Source organism: Salvelinus namaycush, unplaced genomic scaffold (assembly GCF_016432855.1).
Source record: "Salvelinus namaycush isolate Seneca unplaced genomic scaffold, SaNama_1.0 Scaffold702, whole genome shotgun sequence".
NCBI classification, from domain to species: domain Eukaryota; kingdom Metazoa; phylum Chordata; class Actinopteri; order Salmoniformes; family Salmonidae; genus Salvelinus; species Salvelinus namaycush.
The window spans coordinates 46,011-68,495 of record NW_024061423.1 but is presented as its reverse complement, the minus strand read 5'-3'; positions in this window follow the sequence as shown (position 1 = coordinate 68,495).

The following is a 22,485-nucleotide window of genomic DNA, read 5'->3' as shown; positions in this document are numbered from 1 at the left end:
AAACAGGTAGTCTAACGTTTCAACATCTCTTCAAACAGGTATTCTAACGTTTCAACGTCACCTTCAACATCTCTTCAAACAGGTAGTCTAACGTTTCAACGTCACCTTCGACATCTCTTCAAACAGGTAGTCTAACGTTTCAACATCTCTTCAAACAGGTAGTCTAACGTTTCAACATCTCTTCAAACAGGTAGTCTAACGTTTCAACATCTCTTCAAACAGGTAGTCTAACGTTTCAACATCACCTTCAACATCTCTTCAAACAGGTAGTCTAACGTTTCAACGTCACCTTCGACATCTCTTCTAACAGGTAGTCTAACGTTTCAACATCTCTTCAAACAGGTAGTCTAACGTTTCAACATCTCTTCAAACAGGTAGTCTAACGTTTCAACATCTCTTCAAACAGGTAGTCTAACGTTTCAACGTCACCTTCAACATCTCTTCAAACAGGTAGTCTTACATTTCAACATCACCTTCAACATCTTCCACAGACCGGTGGACACAGCTCAACACTCCAACCCAGAGTGGTTATCTAACCAGAGGTGATGAGCTGTGTCTGACCTGTGTCTTGGTCTATGTAGAGTCCACAGCACCTGATCTGGCTTCCACCCTGGAACTCTGTGAGTGGGCCTGACCTTCATAAAGGCTGAAGTTGGCACTGCTATCAGGGTGCTATGACGAAGCATAACCTGCTTGGACCCCTCTGGCTGTGGGCCAGGGTGTAATCAGAACTCTATTCATAAAGCGTCTCAAGGGTAGGAGTGCTGATCTGGTATCAGGTCCCCCCTGCCCATATAATCGTATCATTATATTATCTAAACTGTAAAACTAAATCTAATCCTAGATCATATTCTGAGACTTGTGTGAATACGGACCCAGGACACATGCATGCACACACACACACGAACACACACACCCTATACATACTCACACACTCTCTCTCTCTCTCTTTCTCTCTCTCTCTCTCTCTCTCTCTCTCTCACTCTCACTCTCACTCTCACTCCCACTCTCTCTCAGTATCACACACACCACCTGGATATACTGTACAGGGTGACCAAGTTCATTGCCTGAGACATATAGTGCATTCCTCCATATAGCAGTCATCCATCTACACATACCCAGGCCAGGACAGCAGCTGTTCATGCCCAGCCAAAGCTCCCCATCCCTGGGATGATGAGAACCACAGCCCCCTACAACACATCCATCCAGGACAATTGTCTCATTGAATGAATGGTAAGTGCATTGTGTACAGGAAATGGATTATGGCTTTGATTATATAGACATACATATAGCTTTAACACAGGTATCATTAGACAGTTCTGGGAACGTTACATTTGACATGGAAGAATGAGTGAAAGACATTAACCAGTTTCCCCTGATTCTTGTGGGAATGAGAGCGTTGTATGGAGAACCCAGGCCCTCTTGTGAAAGTGTGTGTTTTGTTTTCCATGTTGTTTTACAGCCAAGGCAAGTGTGTGCTATGTTGTACATGTAGGGAACACGGCCGGAGCCCGTTGAGGGGGGCTGTGCTGACTTTGAGCTGTCCCTGCTCCTCCCCTCCTCAATCGCTCCCATTTAGCATGAGAAAGAACTCTCCCGGGACGAGGGAAGGGAGAAATGGGGATTTGAATCATTAAACATTCCTGCCAGATTGCCACCCCCAACCGATGGCCACCCTCCCTCTCTGGCAGAACAACTCTCTCTGTCTCTGTCTCTCTCACCCACTTTCACTCGATCTCTCTCTCACTTTTCTCTGTCCCTACTACCCTGTTCTTCCCTCCTCATCTCTCTCCCTTTTCCCCTCCCAATCTCTTCTCTATCACCCCCCTTTCTCGCTCTCTCTCTCCCCCCTCTCCCTCTCCCCCCTCTCTTTCTCTCCCCCCCCCCCACCCTCTTTCTCTTCCTCCTCCTTCCTTCCTTCCATCTCTCTCCCTGTTCCCCTCCCATGGACCACTATGGACCCAGAGCTCATTGTGGCATTCCCACACTGGGGCATCTTTGTGCCTGTGTATGTGGAGGGACACGACTCCAATGGCACTTGTCGGTCACATAAACAAGTGGGCTGAAGGAGGAGAGAGTATAAGGAGAGGAGGACAATATGAATGGAAATATCAAACTATTGTTCTTGGCCCGTATTCATAGAGCACCTCAGAGTAGGAGAGCTGATCTAGGACCAGGTCCTCCCTGTCCATGTACTCTTATTCATGATGATTTAAATACATCTCAGAGTAGGAGTGCTGATCTAGGACCAGGTCCTCCCTGTCCATGTACTCTTATTCATGATGATTTAAATACATCTAAGAGTAGGAGTGCTGATCTAGGACCAGGTCCTCCCTGTCCATGTACTCTTATTCATGATGATTTAAATACATCTCAGAGTAGGAGTGCTGATCTAGGACAAGGTCCTCCCTGTCCATGTACTCTTATTCATGAGGATCTAAATACATCTCAGAGTAGGAGAGCTGATCTAGGACCAGGTCCTCCCTGTCCATGTACCCTTATTCATGAGGATCTAAATGGTGAAACTGTTCCTACAGTACAGTATATCAGTACATAGGGTCAAGACTTTGTGTCAGGTTCTGTCTGAGCATTTTCTCTGGGAGAACCTCCAACAGCTCCAACGTTATGTAAGGCTGGTATTGGTGCAGCATTACTTGGTTCTGAAGAGGGTGAGACTAAAGCAGCGCCTCGATCAGATCTGACACGATTACAGTTGTTTGCGATTGCTTACACACTTGTTGCAGAATTTGTCTCAGTGTCATAACTCTACACACCAGCCAAATAACACAACACTTAGAGATAAACATGTCACTTCTATGTCAGAATGAAACTCTGAATCAAAACCTAACAATCCTTTTACAAAATGGCATTTTTGCAACAAAAATGATACACACATGCACCATTTGAATTACTCGTTCAAAGCAGCAACACACTGATGTACTTTATACAAAACACTGCTGTCTGTCGTACTTTGTAAACCTTTTTAATTTTCTCATACAGGCTTCTGTGAAAGATTGTTCCAGTACAGTACATCTACTCACATTTCAATGAACACAAGAATAGAAAGGCTTCAGAATAAAATATATACAGCTTATTTTTTTGCCATTGCAGGTTTTTACAACAACAAAACACAAAGAAAAGTAGAATTACAGTACAGTAATCAATACAAAATGTTACTGTAAACTCACAGAAACAAAAATTATTACAGTAAAATTACAGTGTAATGGTAAACGAAAAATTGTATTGTAAGGGATGGGGTGGATGGTTTATGGATCCTGCCTTCTGTTAGGGTCTGGCCACATCACCTCATCCACATCACAAGCAATGTCATCCCTGGCTAGGCAACAGGGAAAATATCGCCTTGTGTGCCGTATCCAACCCTGGACTGACCCCACCTCAGTGTCTCTGCATGCCTCTCCCATTGCTTGTGAAAGAGGCAGGCGGGCATGTGGTTGGCCAAGCCGAAAATAATTCCTCAATCGGTTTGAGAATTGGGAGGTAAGGGGGCAAGTATAAAACTGTGAAGTTGTGGTTGGTGAACCAGTCCCTGACCAGAGCAGCCCGGTGGAAACTAACATTATCCCAGATGACAACAAACCTGGGCTGCTCTGGTCCGTCCTGTACAACTGTATTATGTAGTGCATGCAGAAATATGATTATGTGTTGCAGTATTGTAGGGACCCAGGGTGGCGTGGTGATGCAGAACTCCTTGCAGACTAATGGCGGCACACAAGGGGATATTTCCCCCGCGCTGCCCAGGGACATTCACAACGGCTCTTTAACATTTCGGCCCTGACGCCTAGTTTTAACTAGATTGAATCCAGCTTCATCAATGAAAATGAACTCATGAGGCTGTGCAGCTGCATCAAAGTCCAGGACTCTCTCTGTAACAGAACATGCAAACTCAAAACACAGGACAACAATGTCTACATTTTCACACAAGGATGGGGGTGGGGGTTTGGGGTGGGTTGGGTCAGACACATTCAGTCAAAACTACAAGCTACAGGCAAGGGGCACAGACAACCCCCCCACCCCACCCCACCCCCAGAATGGTGGCACCTGCCTAGGTCACATGCTGCTTGTCTGAATGTATCTATGCAGTGCCAATAGGACACAATCTACTGCCATTACTGTATTACAGTATCGTACAGTAACACTTATTAACACATAGTCACAGCGAAGGTCTTTGACTAACGCTGTTCCTCTCAAATGGAGCCCTGGACAGCTGCTCCATCGTGAGTTGGTGTTGATGCAAGATGTGGCAGAGTGTCGACGTACTGACACGGTTGATATTATGGAATGTTGTGTGATCTGCGAGGATTTGCTCTCGTAGTTGATTTAGGCGGATGGTGTTGTTTGCCAACACTAGATTGACAATGGCTAGTTCCTGTTCATGGTGAACAGACGTTGCCTTCCACACTCAGGAGGTCGTCTGGCAGCTCTGTAGAAAATGCAAGAATATGATGTCATTGGTTAGGTTCTTCTTTACATCCTGTACTGTCATAATGTACACAGTAACATCAACTGTATTACATGTACTTCACAGCACTCTACCTGTTTGTTTTCTTCACTGAGGAGCGTAGACCTAATATTGTAGGACTACATTGTATTGTACTGAGATGCAGAATGATGTGCAACAGTTACATAGGTACAGTCTAGTGTATAAGTTGAAGACATACCTGTTCTCCAGTTTAAATGTCTGTATTATGGATGCTACCGTGTAGCGAGTCAGGTTGGACTGGACTCAGGTTGGGCTGGACTCAGGTTGGGCTGGACTCAGGTTGGGCTGGACTCTCTGCACAGCCTCCTTCATCGTCAGCCCATGATTTATGACATGGTCCACCAAAGTGGCCCTAATGTCGTTGGAAATATGTCTCTGTCTATTGCCTGGTCCCCTTCTTTGTCCTCGTCCTCCTCCACCGCTCTCACTCTCACTCACTCACACTCCTACTCTCACTCACTCCCACTTCCACTCTCACTCACTCTCACTCCTACTCTCACTCCCTCTCTCAAACCCACTCACTCTCACTCTCTCACTCTCTCACACACTCTCACTCACTCCCACTCTCTCTCACTCTCACTCTCTCTCACTCTCTCACTCTCACTCTTACTCTCTCTCTCACACACTCTCACTCTCACTCCCACACTCTCACTCACTCACACTCTCTCTCACTCACACACCCTCACTTGCCATCACTCACACTCACTCTCACTCACTCACTCACACTCACACGCTCACTCTTACTCTCTCTCACACACCCTCACTTGCCCTCACTCACACTCACTCTCACTCACTCACTCACACTCACACGCTCACTCTTATTCTCTCTCACACACTCCCACTCTCACTCCCACACTCTCTCTCTCTCTCTCTCACTCACTCACTCACTCACTCACTCACTCACTCACTCACTCACTCACTCACTCACTCACTCACTCACACTCTCTCTCACTCACACACTCTCACACACTCACACTCACTCACACTCTCACTCTCTCTCACTCTCACTCATCCACTCACACGCTCACTCTTACTCTCACTCTTACTCTTACTCTCACTCTTACTCTCACTGCCTCCATATTTGCAGAGTTCTCACAAAAGAGGTGATCTTACCTGAGGTCTGTATGTAGTGCTGAGGCTCAGATTAATTGGTGTTATATGACTGTAGAACTGTTTTCATGTGTATGTGGGTGTTGCCAATTTCAGGTATGTTTTGCATTTTGAATAGAAGTGTTTTCCCAATGATTGCAAGAGATTTCATTCTTGAACAAAGTGTCTAATGTAAGAAACAGTGTAGTGTTTTGTAAGTGTGTTGCAGAATTGCAAACAAAGTGCAAAGCAGAAAATGTGTTAGTACTTTTGGTGCCTTTGTTTAACTTCTTCTGGCTGCAGGGGGAGTATTGAGTAGCCAGATAAAAGGTGCCCATTTCAAACGGCCTCGTACTCAATTCTTGCTCGTACAATATGCATATTATTATTACTATTGGATTGAAAACACTCTCTAGTTTCTAAAACCGTTTGAATTATATCTGTGAGTCAAACAGAACTCATTTGGCACAAACTTCCTGACCAGGAAGTGGAAAGTCTGAAATCGAGGCTCTGTTCTTCTTCCTGCCTATAAATGGGCATGATACGTAAGAGTATACGTGCACTTCATAGACCTTCCCCTGGATGTCAAGAGGCTGTGAGAGAAGAAATTTAGTGTTTATCTTGGTCTGAAGTGGAATACAAGCTCTTTGTATGACGTGTCCCTCATTTCCGGTACTCTGGGGAGCGCGAGGTGGACAGTGGGATTGCCTTCTGTTTAGCTGCCGTTATAGGCGACTACTATCTCCGGCTTTGATTTTATTTGATACATGTGACCATATCATCGTAAAGTATGTTTTTTCAATATAGTTTAATCAGATTATTGAAATTTTTTCGGGAGTTTTGCCGTGTTCCGTTCTCTGACTTTGTTGACGATGGAGAGATCCGTGCCACTTGGCTAGTGCGCATGCTAAATCAAGAGGGAAAGTTGCCGTTCTAAATCCAAACAACGATTGTTCTGGACAAAGGACACCTTGTCCAACATTCTGATGGAAGATCAGCAAAAGTAAGAAACATTTTATGATGCTATTTCATATATCTGTCGTAGATGTGAACTAGTCGTCGGCGCCCAAGTGTTTCTGGCTATTGTGGTAAGCTAATATAACGCTATATTCTGTTTTCGCTGTAAAACACTTAATAAATCGGAAATATTGGCTGGAATCACAAGATGCCTGTCTTTCATTTGCTGTACACTATGTATTTTTCAGAAATGTTTTATGATGAGTAATTAGGTATTTGACGTTGGTGTCTGTAATTATTATGGCTGCTTTCGGTGCAATTTCTGATTGTAGCTGCAATGTAAACTATGATTTATACCTGAAATATGCACATTTTTCGAACAAAACATAGATTTATTGAATAACATGTTATAAGACTGTCATCTGATGAAGTTGTTTGTTGGTTAGTTTGGTTGGTTCTTGGTTAGTTAGGTTGGCTTTGTGCATGCCTACCTGTGCTGTGAAAAATGTCTGTCCTTTTTTGTATTTGGTGGTGAGCTAACATAAATATACGTGCTGTTTTCGCTGTAAAACATTTTAAAAATCGGACATGTTGGCTGGATTCACAAGATGTGTACCTTTCATATGCTGTATTGGACTTGTTAATGTGTGAAAGTTAAATATTTTAAAAATATATATTTTGAATTTCGCGCCCTGCACTTGAGCTGGCTGTTGTCATAAATGTACCGACGTCGGGCTTGCAGCCAGAAGAAGTTTTAAGGCATGGTTACAAAAGTGAAGGCTTTGATGCTTTTGTCTGAGCATTCACTTTCAGTGTGGAAGCAATCTGCAAAAACTGTAATGGTTTGACTGTAGGGTGGAAATCAAATCAAATCAAGCTTTATTTATACTGCACATTTCAGACAACGCAATGTCCTTCACAGGAAAAAACGAATAAAAAACAATTAAAGCTGAAATATTTACTACACTACAAACATACGATAAAAAACAAGAAAAATTACTTTATATAACCAAGAAACGAGACTGGATGTGTGTGTGTGTGTGTGTGTGTGTGTGTGTGTGTGTGTGTGTGTGTGTGTGTGTGTGTGTGTGTGTGTGTGTGTGTGTGTGTGTGTTTGTGCGCGCTCGCGCGTATGTGTGTGTGTGTGTGTGCAGATGTCTAGATGTTGCATCTCTTAAACCAGACACAGCATCCTCGGTCTCGTGAGAAGATGTTTTATTTGGTTGCTCAGTTTTAGCTCTGGCACAGACTAGTGAACACAGCCCCCGGGCCTGCGATCCAAGCCCCCTCTCTCTTTCTCTCTCACTATCTTTTGTTTCTAGCCCTCCTCTCCTGTACTTTTTTCCCATAGCAGTCATCCTCTGCTCCCCTCTGCCCCTTGTCTGGAAGACCCAGGCTAATTAAAATGCCTGCCAGCAGATTCACCGCCACGACCCAGAGAAGGGAGGGGGGCCTGGGGCTATAGACCACAGAGGAGGAAGTGGGACATGGGGCTAAAGAGACCAGAAAAGGGAGGGGAACCAGGGGCTAGAGAGACCCAAAACCCCCTGTAAGAAATGAACCCCCAACCGTCTCTGCTAATGACCAGTCCTTTGATACGGTCATCCAGCTGGTCTGGCTCTAAAGGATGAGGTAGGTTACCATGTTAGTGACCCGCCAGGCCAATCCCACACTCAGGCCAGATGAGCTTAGCCTGGCTGGACCTCGGACGTCTCCGCCTGGTTCCCATACTCCTATTCATTTAAAAAATCCTGACCTGACGGGGTCAGAGTTCAACACCCAAGCAGGGGTCACAGGTGATTGAGCATTGGATTGGCTGATGGTATTGGGAGGAGTTTAGGGATGGGGGGGTCTAGATGGGGCGGTCTGTGGGGATGGAAAACCAAAGACCAGACCAGGTCAGGAGACCAGGTCAGGAGATCAACCACAAGTTTCAGTTCAGCGGTCCACCCACAGCTCAGCGGTTGGTTTGAGATGACAGTCGGTCCCAGAGTGAATGTGGGATTGAGTTGGTAGTTCTAATGCATGTTTAAAAGAGTGATGGATGACACTATGATGCAAATGGACTCATGACCCGGTCTGAGATCAGACTGTAGTATCTGTAGAGATGGACTTTGTACAGCTGAGGACTTCATGACCTGGTCTGAGATCAGACTATAGTGTCTGTAGAGATGGACTCTGTACAGCTGAGGACTTCATGACCTGGTCTGAGATCAGACTGTAGTGTCTGTAGAGATGGACTCTGTACAGCTGAGGACTTCATGACCTGGTCTGAGATCAGACTATAGTGTCTGTAGAGATGGACTCTGTACAGCTGAGGACTTCATGACCTGGTCTGAGATCAGACTGTAGTGTCTGTAGAGATGGACTCTGTACAGCTGAGGACTTCATGACCCGGTCTGAGATCAGATTGTAGTGTCTGTAGAGATGGACTCTGTACAGCTGAGGACTTCATGACCTGGTCTGAGATCAGACTGTAGTGTCTGTAGAGATGGACTCTGTACAGCTGAGGACTTCATGACCTGGTCTGAGATCAGACTGTAGTGTCTGTAGAGATGAGAGACAGTAGAGAGGCTATCATGTTGAACGTTTTTTGAACATGGTCCTGGAAACTTCACTTGAAGACTTGAGTCCCCTGACGATGACTAACGTCTGAAACATGGGAATGAGTGAGATGAAAAAGAAGAGGAAGAAAGGAGGAAGATAGCATCTGTTTGTTTTTCTCTCTTTCTTTCCCAAGCTTGTTATCGTTCCTCATTTCCTGCTGGACGACAAGTAAATAATTCACATGTTCTGCATGTTCAACACTGGGATGTGTGTGTTAGTGTGTGTGTCTGTGTGTGTGTGGGTGCGTCTGTGTGTGTCTGTGTGTGTGTGTGTGTGTGTGTGGGTGCACGCAGAACCAAATTGAACCCAAACCACCCTCCTCTGTGTGTGTGTGGGTGCGTGCGTGCGCGGGTGCAAGTTTTGTGCATGCATGCAGAACCAAATTGAACCCAACCACCCCCCTCTGTGCCTTGGTTGACTTCTGTCAGAGAAATGTCTTCATAAACTGTCCCACAAGTCATCTAGAAACCATGGAGGGAGAGAGAGTGAGAGAGAGGGGGAGAGACAAGGCCTCTTCTTTGAGGCAGGAAAATGAGGTCATCATTCTGAATTGTGAGATGTTCCCAATGCACCATGCTGGATTCACATGACTCTGCACATTCCTGCCCACATACAGTGCAATGTGCATGTACGCAGGGACACACACATACACCCCAACATCCAGTCTGCCTCCAGTCCCCGGGGGAGACAGCCAAGGGATTGTCTCAGTCAGTCTTTCATTGTGACCCTGGAGCTCCTACTCTCTCAGGGACAGAGAGGAGGATTAACAGTTTAACCATAGATCATAACAGTGACCGTGGTCAAAAATCACCTCTTTAGGAGATGGCAGAGAAATCAAGCAGACCTGGGTTCAAATACTATTTGAAGTCATTTAAAATACTATATATGTGCTTGATAGCCTGTGACAACAAAGCCAATAGAAAAGTCCTGAAAGTGTAAACCCCCCCACCTGACATTCCAGGCAGGCTAAAGCAAACGCTCAAAGTTTTTCAAAGGTCTGAGATGGAGGGACTGTGAGTCCCTGTTGGACTGTAGTTGTCACGTCTACTCCTGCTCCTCCCCTCCGGCGTGCGACGTCGCTGGAATACCAACCACCAGTTCTGGCACTCATCATTACTCACACCTGGACCTCATTACCTCTCCTTTATAGTGTCCATTCCCTTTGTTTATTCCTCAGTTGGTATTGATCCTGTGTTCATGCTATCATGCTTCTGTTATGCTGACTTGGTTTATGTTTGTTGTTTCATTAAATGTTTCACCTGCATCTCGACTCACAGCGTCATCGTTACAGAATACCAACTCCAACAATGGAAGCAGCAGGAAAATCAGATATCTCTCAGATGGTCGACGAACAGGGTTACCTTCTGCGTCAGCACCATGACCAGCTGGCACAACTGGGGACGACCATGGAAGAGGTTCTTTGCCGTTTGCAGCATCTCAAACATCCCCGGGAGGCGCTGCATCCTACTAGCGGAGGATACTCTAGAACCAGCCTTCCCAGTGAGCCAGCCCAACAGACCATTCAGCAACCCGCTCAGGTCAGCGATGCCCGGTTATCCCTCCCAGAGAAATATGACGGTACCCCATCCAAATGCCGTGGCTTCCTTCTTCGGTGCTCCCTTTATTTTACACACCAGATGGGAGCCCCCACCACCGAGAGGTCTAAGGTTGCCACGGTTTTTTCTCTGCTGACAGGGCGGGCATTGGAATGGGCTACGGCCGTCTGGGAGAGAGGAGAGGAGGAGCTAAATTCCTATGAGGGGTTCATGACTCTGTTTAAATGTATTTTCGATCAGTCCAATCATCAGGAGAATATCCCCTTCATCAACAGTGCACCAGTTCACAAGAACATCCTCGGCCTCCCTTGGCTTCAACGCCATAAACCCACCATTTATTTCATGGTCGAGGATGAGAATCACAGACTGGTCACCTTAATTCCGGAGGACCTGCTTCCATGTTCCATGTCGGTTGAGAGTCCTTTGTTTGCCCTTCAGCCCAACATCCCGTAGGTATAACAGGATCTGAGGGAGGTATTCTCCAAGACCCAGCCACCTGTCTCCCTCCTCATCACCCCTGGGACTGTGGCATCGACCTGCTTGCTGATGCAACACCTCCACGCAGATGCATCTACCCTCTGTCTGTGGCTGCTGGTTTCATCGCTGGTTTCATCGCTCAAAGAACACAAAGGCCGATGCCTTGTCCCGCAGCTACGATTCGGGAGAGGGCCCTGTCAAGAGGGAGCCTATAATCTCATCCTCCCGAGTCGTAGCTCCTGTGGTCTGGGACGGAGATGTGGAGATCCGCCAGGCTCTGGAGAGGGAGCCTGCACCCCTGAACTGTCCTCCCGTGCGCATCTCCGTTCCCACAGGGATAAGGGATCGGCTGCTGACCTGGGCACACACAGCTGTCTCGGTACATCCAGGTATTTCTCACTCCATCGCTGAGAAGTACTGGTGGCCCACCTTGGCGCAGGATGTCAGTCGATATGTCAACTCCTGTTCCGTATGTGCCTAAACAAAGTCTCCCCGGAATGCTCCAGCAGGGAAGCTCCTACCATTTCCCATGCCTCAGCGACCCTGGTCTCATCTATCCATTGACTTTGTAACCGATCTCCCCTCCTTTGACGGGTTTCACCACCATTCTGGTGGTTTATTCTGAGTCATGTCATTTAGTTCCTCTTCCTGGTCTCCCCACTGCTCTCCAGGTCACTGAGGCACTCGTCCAGCATTATGGCCTTCCGGAGGACATCGTCTCCGACCGTGGCCACCAATTCAAATCAGTTTGAGGGCCTTCATGGAGAAGCTCGGGGTCACGGTCAGCCTCCCTTCTGGGTACCGGCTTCAGTCCAATGGGCAGGTGGAGAGGATGAACCAGGAGGTTCCTGAGGAGTCACTGTCTGGACCGGCAGGGTGAGTGGGCACGATTCCTTCCATGGGCAGAGTACGCCTAGAATTCTCTGCATCACTCCACTTGGTTGACTCCCAGTGTGTTCTGTGTTTTCAGATGGCCCTGGCTCTGTGGACTCCGGGCCAGACCGAGGCTCCTGCGGTTGAGTGGTTCCGGCGCGCAGAACAAGTGTGGAGCAACGCTCACGTGAGACTCCATCGTCAAAAAGAACAGGCAGACCGCCATCGCAGTGAGACCCCTGTGTTCTACCCTGGGGATCGCGTCTGGCTCTCTACCAGGAACCTCCCACTCTGCCTGCCCTGCAAGAAACTGAGCCCCCGATTTGTGGGTCCGTTCAAGGTTCTCTGGAGGGTCAACGAGGTGATGTATAGGTTACAACTGCCCATACACTACCATATCTCACTCTCGTTTTCATGTCTCCCTTCTCAGGCCGGTGGTTCCTGGTCCCCTAGCTGATGCTGTCCTCCACGACCCCCCACCAACCCCCCTGGACATCAAGGGCGGTCCGGCGTATGCTGTCAGATCTCTGCTGGACACCCGGCCTCGTGGGGGGTCGGCTCCAGTATCTGGTGGACTGGAAGGGGTATGGCCCTGAGGAGCGGTGTTGGGACATTCTGGATCCCAACATCATCCGTGATTTCCCAGGTTCCGCGCGTCAGAGGGGGGGTTACTGTCACATCTGCTCCTCCCCTTTGGCGTGCGACGTTGCCGGAATACTAACCACTGGTCCTGGGACTCATCATTATGCACACCTGGCACTCATCATTATGATTCACACCTGGACCTCATTACTTCCCCTTATAGGTCCCTTCCTTTTGTTCATTCCTCAGTTGGTATTGATCCTGTGTTCATGCGATCTCGCTTCTGTTACACTGTCTTGTTTCATGTTTTTAATTTCATTAAACGTTTCACCTGCACTTCCTTCTCGACTCACAGCGTCATTGTTACAGTAGTGGACACAAAGGTCTGAGATGGTGTGACTATAGTGGACAGTCTCTCGGGTGTAGTGAGCTACCGATCCATAGAGAGTATTTAGAGATGGCGTCAACAACATTCTTTCAGTGCAGCTCTCTAAATCGGCTTTCAAATTAGTTTTTTTTTAGAACTGACAGCCCTACTTATTCATGGATTTATTTTCAGATATCCGGGTCATGATCCAAACCAGTCTGTCTAGCCATGTTTAAGCAGTCCTGAAAAGCCATCTGGTCAGGAACACTTTAGTGGATATAGTCCCTAGATGTTCTACTAGCTCTAGGCTATACTATACCAACTAGGCTATACGTATCTCAGTTGGTTGGGCATGGAGCTTACAGCGGCAGGATAGTGGGTTCGATTCCCAGAACCACCCGTACGCAAAAATGTATGCACGCATAAGTCGCTTTGGTTAAAAGTGTTGGCTAAATGGCACATACTATATCTACATGGTCACTCATAGGGTCTAGAAATCCCTTGCCTATTGAACTGACAGCCATGAACTCTCTATGGGATAGTCCTAGCTAAGTGCAGGTGTCCTACGTCACATGACAGTGGACTGTCAGTTGGTTATCTGATTGTCAGCCCACCCCAGACATCCCCCTACCCCCTTCTTTCCCCCCTGGGAGCCCCAGGATCCCACCTGATATCCTGATCAATGCCCCTTCGGCAGCTAGTCCCGGCTCCCCCCTTTAAACCCTGGTGGAATGTGTGGATTTGAGTGAGAGCTGTAACCAGAGCAGCATTCTTCTTTCTAAGCCCATAATGGAGCAACTCTCTTCACTTCCTGTTGTTAATCAGTTTGTTTTGATTTCTTGAGGTTTTGACACTTTGAGATCTGTGGGAGAGAGGAAGAGAGAGGAAGAACGAGGGAGAGGAGAGAAGGCGAGATGAGAGGAGGGGAGATTTGGGAGAAGGGAAGGAGAGAGGAGAAGAGATAAGAACCAGGACATTATTCCTACTGGTGTGTTTGTGTGTGGGGGATAGGTGGTGTTTACCATATAACATAGCACACACACACACACACACACACACACACACACACACACTGGGGGAAGAGTCCACTCTTCCCCCAGTCCCCCTACCTCATCATTACCTATATGGGACTCCCACCTCCTGCCAGCACCATTTGCACTAAATTCCAGATGAGAAGCTTGCCAGTGGAGGGGCACATAAAAAGGTAGAGGGGGTCTACCTCACCTCTCTCAGGCACGCATACCCCCATCCCAACTAACTTCCCCGTTCCCCACCACTTTACGGCTCCAATAATAAACAACAATAAAAGAATCCAAAGCTAGTCTAATTATTTTTTTAAAGGCAGCCGTAGCCTTACAGCTTCCAGAGCAGCGAAGGCTAATGGCCGCAGGGGGGAATCACATTAAACACAGTTAATCGCTACCACAATGTGTGCGAAAACACACCGTCACGTTATGGCCCGTAAACTGTGTAGGGTGGTTCTCACTCGGGGGTAAAGTGCTTCCATGGTTTCGTCAGGTGTGGTATAGCCAGGGTTGGGGAGTAACTGATTACATACAGTTTTATAACCCATCCTCTCTTCCTCTTCTCCTCCTCTACACCTCCTGCACCATTCTCTCCTCCTCTTCTCCTCCCCTCCTCCTCCTCACCATCCTCTCCTCCCCTCCTCCTCCTCACATCCTCTCCTCCTCTACACCTCCTCCTCCTCACCATCCTCTCCTCCTCCTCTACTCCTCCTAATCTCCTATGCTCCTCCTCCTCACCATCCTCTCCTCCTCCTCTACTCCTCCTACTCTCCTCCGCTCCACCTCCTCACCATCATCTCCTCCTCCTCCTCACCATCCTCTCCTCCTCCTCCTCACCATCCTCTCCTCCTCATCCTCACCATCCTCTCCTCCTCCCCTCCTCCTCCTCACCATCCTCTCCTTCTCCCCTCCTCATCCTCCTCCTCCTCCTTTCCTCTCCTCCAGCAGCACAATATGTATAGTAGAGAAAGAATCTCTTCTACTTCAGGAAACAATATGGCTATGTACCACTGTGGATCAACTAGTATAGGTCACCTTTAAATCCTATAAGGAATCAGTCCACTGAGCTCCCCCTCATCCACTCCTCCCCCTCCTCTCCTCCCCCCTCTTCGTCCTTTCCTCCCCCCTCCTCTCCTCTCTCCCCCCACCTCTCCTTCCCTTCTTTTCCTCTAATCCCCCTCTTCTCCTCTCCTCCCATCTCCTGTTCTCCACTCTCTGTGGTGCAGTCCTGTCAGTCCCTGCCTGCCTAGCAGATCTCCAGTGAGGCATGGGGAAATCCTGCCTTAATCCTCCCCAGCACACCAACACCATTAGGACTGTAGCCTGGAACTAGGGACCAGAAGGATTGGAAGGAGGAGAACAAGAAGAGAATGAAGTGAAAGCCCCACCTGGCATGCCAATTGGAGGAGTCATTATAGGCTTATAGGGACCTAATACATTTCTGAGGACAGCTGTGCCCCTCCTGTAGAGGTATCCAGGAATTATTAGCTGGGTCCCTCTCACCCTCAACCCCGAAATCTGCCACTGATTAACCCCAGTCCACAACATTGTTGCCTCCCACCCTCCTCCCTAACCACATACCTCCACATCTCATTCCAAACAGTTTGTTACAAATGGATCTTAAGTTGGGTTGGATCCTCTGGGACCAGCAACACAGAACGCTCAAGAATCATTGGGCTCCCGAGTAGAGCAGCGGTCTAAGGCACTGCACCTCAGTGCTTGAGGCGTCACTACAGACACCCTGGTTTGATTCCAGGCTGTATCACAACCGGCCGTGATTGGGAGTCCCATAGGGCGGTGCACAATTGGCCCAACGTTGTCCGGGTTTGGCCGGTGTAGGCCGTCATTGTAATTAAGATTTTGTTCATAACTGACTTGCCTAGTTAAATAAAGGTTCCATTTTTCAATAAAAAAATCCAGTCTCGTCCTGTTCATAAGGGCACAACGTTTTGCAACGGTCAATGAAAACTAAAGTTTCTCTCCAACCTGCTCCCTCCCTAATCCCTCCTTGCTGCGCATAACCAACAACCATAGTGTGATTCCAGTGGTGGCAGGTGGTACTTTAAATGGGGAGGACGGGTTCATAGTAATGGCTGGAACGTAATGAATGGAATGGTCTCAAACACATTAACATCTGGTTTCCATGTGTTTGATACCATTCCATTCACTCTGTTCCATTCATTATTATGAGCTCCCCTCACCAGCCTCCTATGTGTGATTTGTGGGTTTGCAGACATCTCCATGTTCCCCCAATCCCCACACCCCCGCCACTCAGCATGTGGACTCTCCCAGTGGGGGAGTTCCCATGGTTAGGGGGGTCAGACCACCACGGTGTAGAGGGGAGACCCGAGACCCCTGTCTTCCTCTGATCCGGTTCCCAGCAGTCTCTACACAGCCACACACATGTTGAAAAGGTCAGGGCTTGATAGACAACAGAGCACCAGCCATTACACTGCTATGTCTCAAGCCCCTCTGTTTCTCTCTTGCTTCTATGCTGGAAGTCCCCCTGTTTCGTGTGACTGTGTGTTTTTTTAGCCAGCCAGTGAATAAAGAGGTAGTGTTTTAGGGTGTGAGACCCACCAAGGGGGGAACGGGGGGAACTGGGCCTTCACTTAACTGCATGTTAAGGCTTGTCCTAGGCTGAATGGCTGCATGTCTGTCTGTGAGTGTGTGTGTGTGTGTGTGTGTGTGTGTGTGTGTGTGTGTGTGTGTGTGTGTGTGTGTGTGTGTGTGTGTGTGTGTGTGTGTGTGTGTGTGTGTGTGTGTGTGTGTGTGTCTGTGTCTCTGTGTCTGTGTCTGCGTGTTGGGTTGCGCATGCCTGCGGGTGCACATGTGTGTGTGTGTGTGTGTGTGTGTGTGTGTGTGTGTGTGTGTGTGTGTGTGTGTGTGTGTGTGTGTGTGTGTGTCTGTGTCTGTGTCTGTGTCTGCGTGTTGGGTTGCGCATGCCTGCGGGTGCACGTGTGTGTGTGTGTGTGAATCCCACTGCTCAGCTCTGGTCAGCTGAGGTTGGTGTCTGCTGCTTCCCAGTTCCCACCCAGTGTTGTGGTCAGCCACTGTGGTCAGCACTCGCTCCTCTGCTCCAGCAGCAGGGGTCAACCAAGAGCACTGGAACACATGACTGAAACCCACACTGGAACTGGACACACCGGACTGAGGCCAAGCGCGCACACACACACACACACACACACACACACACACACACACACACACACACACACACACACACACACACACACACACTGGAACCGGACACAAAGGACAAAGGCCAAGCATACACACATTCCTTCCACATTTCTCTCCATTCTTTCACTGTTATTTCATTTTGTACACACAGACGTCCTTATTTCTAGCCCTTGCCGATCTCTTGCATCAGAGGGCAGTCTGTGGAAAAGTTGTGGGAGATGTATGACAAGAGATGACAGGCTGACAGGGCTGGAGCTTTACACATCCAAGACACCATCATCACTTAGCTGGACTTAATAATGAAAGTACATGTGAAATATTTAGCAGCTGTAGAAAGGCAGCAGTGTGGCATATCGGTGAACCTGTACCTTGACCACAAACCACCAACCTCACCCTCACCCTGGCAAGGGGACTGGGGGTTCTGCTCAACAAAATAACAGGTGTTTGTGGGGAGAGGATGTGTTCTGGTGTTGTGTGTGTGTGTGTGTGTGTGTGTGTGTGTGTGTGTGTGTGTGTGTGTGTGTGTGTGTGTGTGTGTGTGTGTGTGTGTGTGTGTGTGTGTGTGTGTGTGTGTGTGTGTGTGTGTGTGTGTGTGTGTGTGTGTGTGTGTGTGTGTTGGGCTAAGTGGTCTGGGCATCCCAGAGGTGTAACTCAGGGCACCTTGCCTGTAACATACCCCCTCACCTGGTGTCCCTGGGGGGCTATATGGGAACAGAGGAGCCCGTAAGAGCACCCCACTCAGATTATTATAAAACTAGGAGAGAATGGGAGACCAGTTACCCATAAATATCCTACTAAATGGCCAGCTGCATGTGTGCGGCTTTGTGTGTGTGGGTGTGTGTGTGTGTGTGTGTGTGTGTGTGTGTGTGTGTGTGTGTGTGTGTGTGTGTGTGTGTGTGTGTGTGTGTGTGTGTGGCACAGTAAACCACTCCAACCTCCTGTCCCTCTCTAATGTTCCATCGCTCCTATTCAGTACAGACCAGACAGGTGAGTGAACTAATTAATGCAAGAAGAGTGATTGAGGGAGGGATGGAGGGACAAAGTGAGGAAGGGAGAGAGGGGGATGGTGTGTGTGTGTGTGCTGAGAGGTTAAGAAGTGCTAAGTGCATAATGATAATAAGCCAGGTACACATAGTTTCTAAGTCCATTCCTTATACAGTATAACACCTCTGTCTGGAATGTGCCTTTGCTCAGGGAAACTCTGCTGAATCATCTCCTTAGCAGTGAGTAATCCCAAAGGTGTGGTCCTATGGTGTCCAATAGGACTATAGCATTATACAGTAGTGTGTTTAACAGTAAATGATACACAAAGCCGTCTTCATATGTCAAAACAATAACCACTAACGGTATCTGCTTTATCATCATAGACACAGACTGATGTGGTGGTTGGAGCTTTGGTTCAGGGTGGTTTAGCCCAGAGAGATGGAAGGAGGAGATAGAGTACTGTATATCCCACCACTCTGATCCTCTGCTCATGACTAACACAGTGAGATAATGGTAGGCAGGGAGACACCAACATTTTACAATGGAAAACAAAACAAACATTTCTTATTGGGACAACTCGAGGTTGTCCCTATACCTGTTTCAGCACTTTTGTTCCGTTTGGTGCCTAATGAACATGCCCCAGCTCCGTATGATGCTACCTCTGGTAAGATGAGGGGTGGGGGTGTGTGTCTATTTGTCAATAACAGCTGGTGCGCAATGTCTAATATTAAAGAAGTCTCGAGGTATTGCTCGCCTGAGGTAGAGTACCTTATGATAAGCTGTAGACCACACTATCTACCAAGAGAGTTCTCATCTATATTATTCGTAGCCGTCTATTTACCACCACAGAGCGAAGCTGGCACTAAGACTGCTCTCAACCAACTCTAAGGCCATAAGCAAAGAAGAAAATACTCTCCCAGAAGCGGCACTCCTAGTGGCCAGGGACTTTAATGCAGGCAAACTTAAATCAGTTTTACCAAATTTTTACCAGCATGTCACATGTGCAACCAGAGAAAAAAATATCCCAGACCACCTTTACTCCACACACAGAGATGCATACAAAGCTCTCCCCCGCCCTCCATTTGGCAAATCTGACCATAATCCTACACCATCATTAAGTTTGCTGATGACACAACAATGGTAGGCCTGACCACTGACAACGATGAGACAACCTATAGGGAGGAGGTCAGAGAACTGGCAGTGTGGTGCCAGGACAACAACCTCTCCCTCAATGTGAGCAAGACAAAGGAGCTGATCGTGGACTACAGGAAAAGGTGGGCCGAACAGGCCCCCATTAACATCGATGGGGCTGTAGTGGAGCGGGTCCAGAGTTTCAAATTCAATTGTAGTCCACATCACCAACAAACTATCATGGTCCAAACATACCAAGACAGTCGTAAAGAGGGCACGAAAAAACCTTTTCCCCCTCAGGAGACTGAACAGATTTAGCATGGGTTCCCAGATCCTCAAAAGGTTCTACAGCTGCACCATTGAGAGCATCCTGACCGGTTGCGTCACCGCCTGGTATGGCAACAGCTCGGCATCTGACTGTAAGGCGCTACAGAGGGTAGTGCGAACGGCCCAGTACATCACTGGGGCTAAGCTTCCTGCCATCCAGGACCTATATAATAGGCGGTGTCAGAGGAAAGCCCATAAAATTGTCAGAGACTCCAGTCACCCAAGTTATAGACTGTTTTCTCTGCTACCGCACGGCAAGCGGTACCGGAGCGCCAAGTCTAGGAACAAATGGCTCCTCAACAGCTTCTACCCCAAAGCCATAAGACTGCTGAACAATTAATAAAATCACCACCGAACAATTTACATTGACCCCCCTCCCTTTTGTACACTTCTGCTACTCTCTGTTTATTATCTGTGCATAGTCACTTCACCCCCACCTACATGTACATATTACCTCAACTATCCTGTACCCTGCACACTGACTCGGGTACCGGTGCCCCCTGTATGTAGCCTCGTTATTGTTATTCTTATTGTGTTACTTTTTATTATTACTATTTATTTTAGTCTACTTGGTAAATGTTTTCTTAACTCTTCTTGAGCTCCACTGTTGGTTAAGGGCTTGTAAGTAAGAATTTCACGGTAAGGTCTACACCTGTTGTATTCGGCGCATGTGACAAATAAAGTTTGATTTGATATGGAATGTTTGCTCTTCTGCCTGCATTCTTCTTTGTTTAATCAGCACAATGTCTGTGTTGCTACACTGTAAAATGCCTGACATTTCTACAGAAAAGCACTGCGGATAACAGAGAATGATCTACTACATAGACCTGGATGGTTGAACTTAGTGGTATTTATACAACTGGTGTGTGGTGATGACTGTGGGGATTACGCTGGGTGTGTACATATATACATTCCTGTCCTCTACCGGTTGTGTCTTCTCTGACACGTCTATAGTGTGAGGATCTTGGGTTCACTTCCAGGTGGTTGAGAGTATTAGATGAACTGAGCTGAGAGGAAGATAGTCTTCTGGTCAAGATAGTGTGTTTGTTACAACGCCTACTGTTAAATAGACCACGGCCAAGAGGTCCATCCATCACTGACTCAGCAACACTGACTTGTCATTCTATTTGTCTGCTCTCCTCCACAGCCACAGGTCGGACGGACAGAACGGACATTCCCATTCAAGTCAAGTGGTGGATGTTGTATAGTATTTATAATGCTCTTCTCCACACTCCCAGGTCAGACTCTTATCCACCACATCCACTACTTTCCGGAGCAGGAGTTCTTTCCTCCTCCCTCCTACCAGGTGGGAGCTGTGCTATGTGTGGCCCGGGGAGAAACAGGAGTCATCTCCTTACTCAGAGAACATGTCTTCTCCTCCGCCACGTCTTTATGGCCACAGCTTTACTGTGCAGCCAGCTTCCATAAAACTATTTATTGGGGTTGATGTTGTTAGGTACACAGACCTCAGTTGCCAGTAAACATGTTGTTTAATAGCCTGTGGAGGGGGAGACTGAAGGAGAGAGAGAGAGAGAGAGAGAGAGAGAGAGAGAGAGAGAGAGAGAGAGAGAGAGAGAGAGAGAGGGGGCTAGATGGAGAGAACTGCCAGCTGCCCCCCCCCCCCGACTTCTTTCTACTCCCCTCGTCTCCTTTCCGTTCCTATCCTCATCTCACCATTCCACCTTATTATTGTTCTACTCCCCTCGTCTCCTTTCCGTTCCTATCCTCATCTCACCATTCCACCTTATTATTGTTCTACTCCCCTCGTCTCCTTTCCGTTCCTATCCTCATCTCACCATTCCACCTTATTATTGTTCTACTCCCCTCGTCTCCTTTCCGTTCCTATCCTCATCTCACCATTCCACCTTATTATTGTTCTACTCCCCTCGTCTCCTTTCCGTTCCTATCCTCATCTCACCATTCCACCTTATTATTGTTCTACTCCCCTCGTCTCCTTTCCGTTCCTATCCTCATCTCACCATTCCACCTTATTATTGTTCTACTCCCCTCGTCTCCTTTCCGTTCCTATCCTCATCTCACCATTCCACCTTATTATTGTTCTACTCCCCTCGTCTCCTTTCCGTTCCTATCCTCATCTCACCATTCCACCTTATTATTGTTCTACTCCCCTCGTCTCCTTTCCGTTCCTATCCTCATCTCACCATTCCACCTTATTATTGTTCTACTCCCCTCGTCTCCTTTCCGTTCCTATCCTCATCTCACCATTCCACCTTATTATTGTTCTACTCCCCTCGTCTCCTTTCCGTTCCTATCCTCATCTCACCATTCCACCTTATTATTGTTCTACTCCCCTAATCTGTTCTGTGATGATCCCCCTCTCCTCCTCCTCTATCTGCTCTTATAACCTCTCAGTTTCCCTCCAATCTCCACCTCCACTCCCCACCTCTACTCCCCACCTCTGACCTGTGATGTAATAGAGATGACCGTGTATGACGTTGGCGACCACATGGGGGCTATATAAGGAACCTGCTCATCAGTCATTAGTCATATACCAGGACCCATCATCTCTCATCTCTCTGGGCCTGACTTATGCAATAGAAAGCTATGGGGGCATGAGCAACCACTGCCATGACAAATATTATGGGGGAAAGTGCTGCACACGGCAGAGAAATAACTATGTTACTGTAGTAACCTAGAGTTTAATGACTACAGGTCAAATAGTATGTATGCAGGAAGGTTGTACTCTGGAATCCAAACTGAATATTGCCCCTTTTTCTCAATTTCAATTTTTTTTCCTCTGTTTAACTTTTTCTCCATATCTCTCTGTTTTCCCTTCACTTATTCAGGTGAAATATTAGGTTGAAA